Source organism: Rhamphochromis longiceps, linkage group LG7, assembly GCF_057381845.1.
Source record: "Rhamphochromis longiceps isolate RC_006_pf linkage group LG7, R_longiceps_female_GT1.1, whole genome shotgun sequence".
Classification (NCBI taxonomy): Eukaryota; Metazoa; Chordata; class Actinopteri; order Cichliformes; family Cichlidae; genus Rhamphochromis; species Rhamphochromis longiceps.
The window spans coordinates 59,467,719-59,480,114 of record NC_140563.1 but is presented as its reverse complement, the minus strand read 5'-3'; the positions used below and the strand labels follow the sequence as shown (position 1 = coordinate 59,480,114).

Genomic DNA, 12,396 nt, shown 5'->3' with positions numbered 1-12,396 from the left:
CAGCTGTGATTTGGTGTCTCCTCTTTGAGAAAAATCCTCCCCAGTGTCTCCTTCCTGTCGCTGCTCTATTCATTCATCCAGTCTGTCATTCTAAAACCATGGTACATGGGCTCCCTCTAGTGGTACGCGGGAATCCCCCCCCCCCCCCCAAGGGAAAAAATAAAAAAATGTAAGATTAAATAATGTTCTGATCAGGCACGTGCAGAGGTGGGGGTGGGGGGGCTAGAGGGGCTTGAGCACCCGCCCCTTTCCTGATGGGTGCCCAAGGTGCCTTTTTGTTGAGGCAACTATTAAAAAAAAAAAAAAAAAAAAAAAAAAAAATATATATATATATATATATATTTTTAATGTGTGTGTGCGTGCGGAGTCTTGTCTGTGCCCCTCAACAATAATATTTAACTATTAATCACAATTTTGCTAAATAAAAGGATCTAGCTTGCATCAGTCACATGATCACATTTAACCAATGATCGCCCTTAACGGCAGAACGCGCTCGTTACGAGCCGGGAACGAGCTCACAAAGAGCACGCGCATTTTTTCCGGTCCGGAGCTGTAGGAGAAACACAAGTTAACTCAGAGACACAGACTGATGCGACAAAACCAGTAAGTAGGTGTACAGCGTACACTGTAGTGTATAGCACCCAGGAGTATTAGCTTATTTTGTACACGTTGGTAAGCTGTCTTGTTGCAACTGACGAACTGAAACAAACTGCAACAGCGCGACAAACATTACCTGTCCTTTTATTAACTGCACAAGTAGTGCTGGTCATAGCTGCTGGCTACCTGTGTAAGGCTGTCATGGGTCTGTAGCTCTGTCACCGTTTTAGGGAACATATTTAGTTTTAAAGTATTTAGAAACATATTTAGTTTTAAAGCAAGTTACAGGGCTTTTCCTGCCTTTCTGGAGGGATTATATTTCACTAAAAAACGATCTAATATGCATGTCCACATAATTATGCATTATTATAATTATAATATATTAAAAAAACACTGTATTTTAAAGAACATACATTAAGAAGCAGATTATATTAGATTTATATTTTAAATAAGACAAAATTTGGATTTTACAGCAGTAAAATTATTGTATCTCTACAGTTTAAAAATGTAATAAGCTTTGCCCTGCACAGAGTGGATAGTGAAACAAATGGAATCATCATAATGACATTATTTCATATTTATTACTTCCCCCTCCTCATTGCTTTATTATTGTAGCTCTAGTAATAAATAATAATAATTAAAAAAAAAAGATTCTGGATCAACACCATGATGCCCATAGTATATACAGTATTCTGAAGAAAGTCTAAAATGTCATTGTGTGTGCGTGCATGTGTGTGTTTTATTTAGATGGATTTTAAAAAAAAATATTACTCATGATATAACATTGTCCAGACATGCCTGGTAAGGACATGAGGAGGAAACAGTAGGAGCTGTGTGAGGCTATAACATTTTTCTGTCATCATTTTATTTTAGATTAAGTGCAAGAGTTGTTAGGTGTGGATAATTAGATTATAGTTTATTGCAATAGCAAGTTGTGCCTTGTTCTCAGATAGACAGCAAGTGGAGAGTGATATATGAAATGATGGGATGGAAGGAAGAAGAGAAGCAAAGAGTGAATCACAGGCAGAGCCTAAATTATTTCTCACAGTTTTTTGTTGCCTTATGGTTCCAAGCGCTGTCACCAATCTTTGCATTTTGTTATTATCTCATGACACTTGTTTAATCAGCTACCATCTCTCCTATGGACTTTTTAATGTTTACAGTCTCAGATCAACTCAGCCCTGCCCTCCAGCACTATCCACAGCAACCCCTCAACAGCAACATTGTACCCATCAGGTAAAGCATCGGCTACGTTTGCTTTGCCTTGTTGCCCATATTAGATTCTTGATGAATGTGTGTTGTTGTTATTCAGCCTGGTTCAATGTGCCCCTTTTTAACTTTGAGCACCCGCCCCTTTAAACCTCTCTGCACAGCCCTGGTTCTGATTGATGGATTTCTGAAGATGTACAGTACAGTGGCCCCTAGAGACAAAGCACGTACAAACTCCAAAGCACGTACAAACTCCAAAATTTGTATGTGCTTTGGAGTTTGTACATGCTTTGTCTCTAGGGGCCACTGTAGTACAGCTCTACAGAAAACTAAACAGTAGTAAGGTTTGTAGGGTTACTGAAGCTGGGCTAGCCGGTATATAAAGGTGTGCTACGTGATCACTAACTACACAGCTATGGTTGAAATAATATAAACACATTAGCACACTGAAGCTGGAGGATTCAAGATTCTTTATTCGTCACATGCATAGTTATACAAGTATAACATGCAGTTAAATGTAATCTGACATGCTCCTCGACATGTGCAAAAGGGGGAGAGAAGAAGAACGTTATATATTATATACATTAGGTGAATGTGCAATAGTAGCATTGTATGCAGCAAGCAGGTGAATTCTTTACATTAAGTGAATTAAATAAGAGTAGACAATCTGAACGTTTTAGAAAATAGACAATATTAACATATTTAAAATTAACACAGGGACTTCCACAGCCTTTTTTTTTTTTTTTTTTTTTTTTGTGTCCCGTTTGGATCTTTAGCCATCAGAATTGTTGTCTTAAGGCCAAGAAAGATGCCAAGCGGATTTATTTTACCAAGTGGATCATCATGGCCTTGCCATATTGGTCCATTTGATTGACCTTTATTATAATTATGTATTTATTTTATTTTTGGTTGCTACAAACGGGACAGACATGACTAGGGGATAGGACAGGGAGAAAGAATGAAAGAAAGAGAGGGAGAGAAAGAAAACCAAAGGGGAGAAGAGACGGTGAGAAGGGGGGGAAGAAAGAAAACAAACAAACAAACAAAACACCTGGATCACCTGTATGGAGAAAAAAAAACAGAAGAGAAAGCAAATAACAAAGAGCAACATAATAAAAAAACAGCACCTTCACAATAAACTAGCTAGCAGTAGATAACAGTAGTTACTAAATAATAAACGATATTGTGCAGCACGCAAGATAGACAGCGCACAATATGCTTTGAGGCAGCAGCCAAGAAAGGTGTAGTCCGCGTCTGTGAACACCTGTGTGTACACCTGTGTGGATCAGCATGCTTGTATTCCAAAGGTTTCTCCATGTAACGATCTGCTAGGGAGTGTGGGGAGCCATAGCCCCGTCCACCAGGGTATGAAGCAGGTATGGAGGAGATCCAGGCCCCAGATATCCAGAGGCCCCAGAGTACAAGGACCCGAGGAGGACCACCAAAGGGGGAGGAACCGTGCCACCCTACTGGGAAGAGCTGAGTAGAGCCCCAAACGAGAGGTCACCCCGCAGCTATGGAGCAGAGGCCAGAGGGGGTTGCAGTGGCGTGCCCGTGGGCTCTGCCGGCAGCCAGCTGTGCCAGAGAGGACCGAGCTTCAGGCCCAGAGGCCTGAGGGCATCCCACCCCCCGGAAGGAGCCCAGCCGGGCCACAGGCGCCTGGCCCCGCCAATCGGCCACCAGGAGTGAGCCGGTACATACATGAGCGCCCAGCCCCAGACGACAAGGACCACCAACACACCAACGTCTGAGGGCATCAGCCACCGGCAGGGAGTGTGGTGAGGGGAGATAGGCCTCCGTACTTTAGAGGGCCTGAGATGTACCCAGAGAGGTTGAGTCTAAGACCCAACCTGACATATAGACACAGACGAACAGGCACACGCGGACACAAACATGCATTCCCACCCCATATGCACAACCAAATACTCGGCACTCACCCAACGTGTAGACAGACACAAATAGACACTGCACAGACAGTCACACTCCCCAAACATACTCTATATCCCAGGTCCAGGTACCCCCGCCCTCAGAGGGGCAAGCCGCACCTAGACCCAGGAGATGTAACCCTTCTCTCTGGGGTGGAGGCAAGCGGACCACCTCCTTATCTGCAGTAGCAGGGAGGCCCCGCATCCCAGACCCCAGTCTGACGGCCAGCACCTCCTCCCAGCCCCCCAGCCCTGACGGCTAACAGAACTGGGGTGAGTGAAGACCTCAAACCTCCCTACGCCCGCTCATATGTAGTGTTGCTGTGTGCTGTTCTAAAGTGCATTTAAAACTCAGGAGAGCATGGTACTAGCTTCCTCTCAGAGAGCAGCACGGCTCCTCCCGAAAACCCTTAGTGTCTAAAGCATTTAAAATTGAGGGTAGGGCACTAGCGCCAGAGGTGGGTTGGAGTACACCGACCATCCTCTGGATGCTGTAAAACGTGCCCACCCCCAAGGCCCTATATGTATGTGTTATGTGAGAGTGTGAGTAATGTGGATGTCTAGGTTGCAGAATAAAATTGAGGCACAGAAGAGGCGGCCAGAAGGGGATAGAGGGAGAGTGCCTCCCCTGCACCCTGGTGACATACCTGCACCCCAAGGTGGGTGTGGTATAGCGGGAATAGGGAGGCAGCTGAGGATGGGGAGGGAAGAAAGGGAGGGGCAAGCGGCCCCTCCCTGGGGCCAGCTCCCCCGCTGACCCCAGTAGGCACCCCCACTCTGGAACCCACCAGGGCAAGGGGGCCCAGGCCCATCCGGTCCGGGGCCCGCAGCAGCAGCACCGCCCAGCCCCACAGAGTCCGGGGCAGCCCACCCGACTCCACCCCAGAGAAAACTGCACCCACCCCATCATCCAATCATCTCTCAAACTATACAAGACAATAGACACCCAGGTTGACTTCATTCTCCACCTCTCCTATATATCTCCCCCCACCTGCAGAGTGAGCTCCTGTAGTGAGGAGACCACCTGCAAAGATATAACAACTCCCCACCAGTTAGAGAGCCCCCTAGTTGGGCCGATGCACCAGAGGTCCCCTGCACCCACCCGCCCACTGCTCCGGTGACACAACAGCCAGGACCCAAGCCCCCAAGGCCCGGCCCCAGACCCCCTAGCCTCCACGCCCGTCCCGGACCCTCCCAGGGGCAGCCAGGCTACCAGGCCAGTAACCAACGTCCGCCAGCACAGACCCTCCCCCATCTCTGCTGTACGCAGCCACAAGGAAAACACCATCTAAGAGCCCCCAGAGCTCCTAACCAGGTCATGGCCACATCCCCCAGGTTAGGCCTTCTAGGGAAACGTCCCTAGGGACTCCCCAGACGCCCTAAGGCCGTCCCTAACCCCATATCAACCACAATAGAGATAGATTGAAAATGTGACGTCATTCAGGGGTAAAACCGCAAAGAATTCTGGGAGGTACTAGTGCACGCAGGCTTTCAATTGAAATCAGTTATACAGCGATAAAAAGAAACACAAAAAATGGCAAGAAGCTGTTGTATTATTAACTGCAATAGCCGGTCGCATGACAGCCACGGAAAGCAGACGGGTAAAGAGATCGGTTGTTATCGGATTACGTCGTTGAAGAGAAATTGTTCGAGCCATGTTTCCGAAGTAACAAAGAGGCGACGGGTGGCCTGGATTGCAGCCATTCAAAGATCAAATATAACGTCTCAGAACACTCCAGCTCACATGTTAGTCTGCTCCAAGCATTTCCACAAAGGTCAGTGTTTTGTAGTAGTTAATACGTCATTTTTCTTAACATAATTGGTGATATAGGTTACAAGCAAGTCTGGCGCTGAATAGAAATTGTGGCGCTATGCTCCTTTGTTTATTGTGCATAAATAGTGAATTGTCCTGACACAATATTGCGTTTCGCTTCTGTTATTATGGTACATTGACAAAAACATATACTTTTATTCACAGGGTAAAACAGTTTTTTTGTATCACTAATTGCCCAGTACGATTACAGCATACAATATTATTGTCACTGCTATATTTCTGTAATGCATACCAGAAATTATTTCCACTACTAATTAATTACCGTTGAGCTCAAAGGTCCTATTAATAAACGGTTAACGAATGTGTATTTATGAAGACGATTTGTGAGACTGGTAAACTTATGATATGTACGATGGTCTTTCGTTCTACACGGTGCATTTCAAGGTCCTGTACCCATCCGTTGGTAAACTGGGGCTTGTTGCAGTGACCTGAAGTTACTAAACTTCACGAGTGTATGCACTCACTCCAAGAAGCGTATAATTGTAAATATGAGCGTGGTGAAAGTTGGGCAGCACGCTAACGTATTTTGTCCCTCTGTGTGCTCGTAAGGGTCTAACCCTTTCACTCCTTTGATTTTTTTTCCTTGTATCTTTTCTTTGAGTTTTCATCAAGTCTGTCTTTGTACGGACCGGCATTGTTCTCCTTCGTTTTGTACATACCTTTTTCGGGGGCAAAGAAAAAGCAAGAATTTATTGGAACCGAAGAATGAACGTTTTGCGGTGCTGCAAATGCTTGCATTTCATGCGGTACTTGGATTGTTTTGCCACGAGTTCCCAGCATGTAATGTGCGAAAGTCACGTGGTCTGTCAATCTCTATAGCGAAGGCAGGACCAAACCATGACCCCCCACCCCCACTAGGTGATGAAGCCGATCAAAGGAGCCCAAAGGGATTGATCAAATGTGATGGCAGAGGTTGTATCAAGACTAATGTGATCTATTAGATGGTTTTTATATTGGTTAGAATTAAGATTATTTTTTAATTTTTCCAGTTAATGAGGATAGGGCTGCTCGATTATGGCAAAAATGATAATCACGATTATTTTCACTGAAATTGAGATCACGATTATTTGACGATATTTATTTAACCCTTTAAGACCTACTATAGAACCAAGTCCGCCAGAGCTTATATTATTTTTTTACATGTTGTAGTGCCATTTATGGGAGCATTTCAAGTTGCTATACAACTGTTATAGCCCATATTTTAATAATATGTATGCATTAAGTCCATAGTAACTACATTAATTGCAAAAAAGTGCAATAAACTACAAAAAAAAATTGAAAATCGTTTTTGTTTGTTTTTTTACATATATTTCTACTTGGAGAAATTTAAGAGGTTTATCCCTCAAAACTTTAAATACAAAAAAGTTGCAAAAAATAGTTTACAACAACAGGAAACTTATTTTGAGTGTGTTCATAGTTTTATTTTGGAGATACACCAATTTTTATATACTGCAGGAAAAACAAAAAAACAATCCTATGATGCAAATTTTCAAAGAAAACAGCAGGTGCATCAAAATAAACTATTTCCAGCAGTGCAATTCGAGTTCTAAGCATCCCAGAAACTATTCAGAAAAGTCAAACATGACCAGTATAGGCCTTTAAGGCCTACAAGTAAAAAAAACTACATTTCCGCGAAAATGACGTCACTTCCGGTTTCGGCCAGGAAATGGCGGACATGTGATAGTTCGCGCTGACGCCTGTTTCACTGTGGGAAGTGTTACGAACAGCTGATCGGATCAGCGAAGCGTGTTTCTGGAATATTATGTTTTTGTTCCTGCAAGCGCTTTTTATGCAATTTTTGCAAAGCTATATGTGGAAGGAAACCGTGACCGAGGACAAGCTGATGGCATCAGATGTAAGTACAACTCCTCTGGTTTCATATGCAAAACAAATTATTGCGCTAGCTTACATGGTCCAGGTTCTACAGGGATTTAAAAAATAGTTACACAAAACGGAGCGTGCTGCTCTGACGGCTTTAAAGGGTTAACAATGACTTTAAAAAATAATATAAAATAGTGTGCAACACCACTGAAGTTTTTTTTTTTTTTACCTCTCTTTTCAACCAACGGCAGTCACTCTCCTCTCCAAATAACTTCTGCTTAGCTTTCCGAGCTTCCCTCGGGTCCTCTTAATCAGCGGTCTCCAACCTTTTTTGCACCACGGACCGGTTTATGCCCGATAATATTTTCACGGACCGGCCTTTAAGGTGTCGCGGATAAACGAGGGAGGGGCTAATAATCGGCTCAGTCATTTTTAATGATCGTTGAAAGCCCAGATCGTAATCGTGATTAAAATTCGATTAATTGAGCAGCCCTAAATGAGGACCATTTTCTTGGCAATGCAGTGTTTTGGAAATGACAGTCTTCACTAGTGGGGATAGTTACAAAGCTTTCTTCGTTATGAATTAGCATTCCTTTTTTTAAATTTTTTTTTTATTACTTAGTTTTTAATAGAGGTTTTACATATTTTTACAACAGAAAAGGAAAACAACCAAAAACAACCATAACAAAACAAGCAGTCGACTGAAAAGCACAGCTTTTTCCCACAAAGCAATTCTGGCAGTGAGAACATGACTTTATATTCATGAATTGACAGCACATCTACAGATGTAAGAGCAGCCTAGGAGAGGCATGCAGAAGTTTATATAGATGTGAGTAGGCACAAACAGGGCAACCACCCACACATGCAGGGCCTTGGAGTGGGGGTATGTCACCAGGGTGCAGAGGAGGCTACCCCCCCCCCCCCCCCCGTCCCCTTCTGGCTGCCTCTGCCTCAATTTTATCCCACAACTTAGACATTCACATTATTCACACTCTCATTACACATACATATAGGATCTTGGGGGTGGGCACAATCACGGAGTCCAAATTACCATCAGGGTGTATACCTCACCCCTGACGTCGTTGCCCACCTCTCAATTTTAAATACACTTAGTCATTGAGGGCTAGCAGGAGGGACTATGCGCTTACCTGCTGCTCCTTGGCAGGTAGCTCCATGCCCTCCTGGGTTTTAATTGCACCTTAGAACACATATGCATCAACACTACAATGAGCGGGTGGAGGGAGGTTTGGAGTCTTCTCCCACCCCCATTCTCTGCGGCCTGCTGGAGCGGGAGGGCTAGTAGGAGTTGGCCGTCCGACTGCGGTCTGGGGTGTGGGGCCTCCCTGCTGCTGCGGAGTCGGGGTGGTCTGCCTCTCCCCACCGCAGGGAAAAGGGTAACACCACCCGGGTCTGGGTGCAATTCCCCCCTCCAGGGGCAAGGGTACCTAGACCCGGTTTGTAGAGTACGCTTGGGGAGTGTGATTGTGTGTACAGCGTCTCTTTATGTCTGTCTCCACGTTGGTTGAGTGTGGAGTGAGTGCATATGAGAGTATGAGGGTGGGAATGGATGTTTGTGTCTGTGTGTGCCTGTATGTCTGTGTCTATATGTCAGGTTGGGTATCAGACGCCACCTCTCTGGGGACACCTCAGGCCCTCCAAGGTTTGGAGGCCTATCTCCACCCACCACCACTTCCCCTGCTGGTGGCGGACTCCCTCAGGTGTCGGTGTGTTGGCGGTTCTTTGTGTCTGGGGGTGGGCGTCCGGGTACACACCGGCTCACTCCTTGGCGGCCGCTTGTCGGGGCCTGGGGCCTGGGGCTCGCTCGGGCCCCTTTGGAGGTGGGGTGCCCCCGGCCTCTCGGCCTGGGGCTCGGTCACTCAGGCACAGCTGGGGGCCGGCGGAGCTCACGGGCGCGTCACTGCAACTCCCCCTGACTTCTGCTCCGCGGCTGCTGGGCGAGCCCTCATCTGGGACTCTCCTCAGCTCTTACTGGAACAGTGGCGCGGCTGCCCCTCTGTTGGTCTTCCATGGTCTCTTGTGTTCTGGGGGCCTCTGGATGTCTGGAGTTTTGATCTCCTCCATACCCGCTTCACACCCTGGAGGACGGGGCTGTGGCCCCCCCACACTCCCTAGCAGATCATTACATGGAGAAACCTTTGGAATGCAAGCATGCTGATCCACACAGGTATGCACACATGGGTATTCACAGACGCGGACTAAAGCTTTCTTGGCTGCTGCCTCAAAGCACACTGTGCGCTGTCTATCTTGCGTGCTGCACAATATCGTTTATTATTTAGTAAATATTGATATCTATGACTAGCTAGTTTATTGTGATGGTGCTTTGTTTTCTCTATTATTATGTTGCTCTTTGTTGTTTGCTGTCTCCTCTGTTTGTTTTTTTTGTTTGTTTTGTTTTTTTTCTCCATACAGGTGACCCAGGAGTTCTTTTTTTTTTTCTCTCTCTTCCCCCCCCTTCTCACCGTCTCTTCTCCCCTTTGGTTTTCTTTCTTTCTCTCCCCCTCTTTCTCTCATTCATTCCCCCTGTCCTATTTATTAAAAAAAAAAAAAAAAAAAAAAAAATGACAAAGGATGAACTGAAGCTCTGCCATCACGTAATGTCGCATACTGCTGTTTCTGATGTCATTTTAAAAAAAAAAAAAAAAAAAAAAAAAAAAAAAGGAGAAAGAAAAAATAAATTTAATTAAAAAAACCCCCAAACACACAACATTCGAATTTCGGATATATTTCAACCACTTGTCCCATCTTGTGGTATAAATATTAGCTTGCAGCCTTAACAAAAAGGTACGTTTTTCCATTTTATGAATCTCCTCAACAACGCTCAACCAGTCGTCCAGAACAGGGGGTCAGTACAGAGCCACTTACGAGTAATTGCTTTTTTTGCTGCAGCAGTAAGAATCTTCAGGAGATATAATAATAATAATAATAATAATAATAATAATAATAATGGATACTTTATTGATCCCCATGGGGAAATTACTTGTTTTTCTCTGCATTTGACCCATTCACTCAGTGAAGCAGTGGGCAGCCCACTAAGCAGGCGCCCGGGGAGCAGTGTGTAGGGACGGTACCTTGCTCAGGGGTACCTCAGGGTAGCCGTTAAGTGGATTCGAACCGCCGACCTTCCGATCATGGGGCGACCACTTTACCTACTGAGCTATCCCTGCCCAATTATATTTGTCATTGCTTGTTAATTCTTCGGGTAGGTCTCCTAAATAAAATTTTATGACAGGATGTTGTTTTGATTTAAAGCCTATAGTCTGTTCTATCTTTGATATAACATCTTCCCAAAATTTAGAAAGTTTTCGACACGACCAGAATATGTGGGTATGGTTTGCAACAGTTTCCCCACAGCTCCTCCAGCATGAAGAATTTCCCCGTGTTTGTTGTTTTGGTGTTATGAAAAATCGTACCAGGTTTTTCCAACTAAATTCTCGCCAGTATGCAGAGGATGAGGTTGAAATGGCAGTCTCACACATATTGTCCCATTGCTCAGAAGTTATAACTGAGGACAACTCTCTCTCCCATCTTTCCTTTATATAATCTGTTGAAGTTCCCCTACTTTTCAATATGCCCTGGTAGAGTTTAGAGATAACTGACTTACATCCCTTATAGTATGTTTGTAAAATCAGATTAATTATTTCATTGGATTGTGTATTAATTTCTTTAGTCACTTTTGAGGACAAATACTGCCGTAATTGTAGGTATCTGAAAAAAATCACTTTTTCCTAGCTCATATTTTTCTTGTAATGTTTGAAAAATTTGCAGGCCATTCTTATCCAGTATTTTACAGTATACATTAATGCCTTTATGTGACCAGTTCTTAAATTGTAACTCCAATTGGTTTGGTTTAAACTCAGAGTCATAAGCCACCCACTTAAGTACTTGAATGTGGTTCCTTAGATTTAGTTCTTTCACTAACTCAAACCAGATAAGCAATGTAAAAGATGCGAAAGGGTTCAGTTCTTTCTGGTAGGCTGTTGCCAGCTTCTGATCTCCTATCAAGGCTTGTATTGGAATGACCCCACACATATTCTCAATGTCTTTCCATCGGGCCCCATAAGTGTCATCACAACATTGTATAATTATTTTGAGTTGAGCAGCAAGGTAGTAATCTCTGAGACTTGGGAGGGAGAAGCCACCTTTATCTTTAAGGATTAATAATGTGCTATATTTAATTCTAGGTTTCCGCCCCCTCCAAATAAATCGAGATATTTGTTTGTCCCAGTCATGGAACTGAGATTTGGGGATTTTGATCGGTAGAGACATAAACAGATACAGTAGTCTGGGTAGGACTGACATTTTAATGACCTCCATTCTCGCACTAAAATCAAAAACAAGTGTTGACCATTGAGTGAGGTCCTCTTTAATCTTTTGGTTCACAGGCTCAAAGTTTTTTTTTTTTTATACAAGTCATCTAACGATTTAGTCAGCCATACTCCTAAATATCTAATTGCTTTCAGAGACCAATCAACAGAAAAACATTTTTTAACCTCACTCGACGGGCTATAGTTAAAACTTAAAATTTGTGTTTTTCCTATGTTGAGTTTGTAACCAGAATACATCCCAAACCTTCCCAGCAAATCTAAAAGGGTCCAGATGAACTGGTCTAGATTTGACAAGTACAAAAGGACATCATCAGCATATAAGGCTATTTTGTGTTCTCTTGAATTAACTACGACCCCATGAATACTATTATTTTCTCTTATTGCCTGTGCTAAAGGTTCAATGTAAAGAGCGAAAAGAGTCTGAGACAAGGGACAACCTTGACGAGTAGATCTTTCCAACTTTATACGGTCCGTGACTCGTCCATTTATCTTGATTCTCGCGGTAGGCATTGAATATAATGTCTTAATACTGTTAATGGAGTTTTCAGCAAAACCAAATCTTTCTAGGACCAAAAACAAATACCTCTAGCTCACGCAATCAAAGGCCTTTTCGGCATCCAGACTAATTAGTACCGCTTTATGATTATTTTCTCTTACATTATTG

General features: G+C 43.9%; 1 protein-coding gene across 6 annotated transcripts in view; it reads left to right on the top strand.

Annotated features, from left to right (window-relative positions):
• The first annotated feature begins 495 nt into the window (after positions 1–495).
• The window catches only part of nrg1 (neuregulin 1), a 78,333-nt gene continuing 66,432 nt past the window's right edge, over positions 496–12,396 (top strand). For 5 of the 6 annotated variants that reach the window (XM_085414586.1, XM_085414590.1, XM_085414589.1 and 2 more), the window contains exons 1-2: positions 496–603; positions 1,761–1,833. The gene's annotated coding sequence lies outside the window, so the exon portion shown is untranslated. Of the gene's footprint in view, positions 604–1,760; positions 1,834–9,084; positions 9,572–12,396 lie in introns of those variants that run through there. The other variant, XM_085414587.1, reaches the window with a different exon arrangement.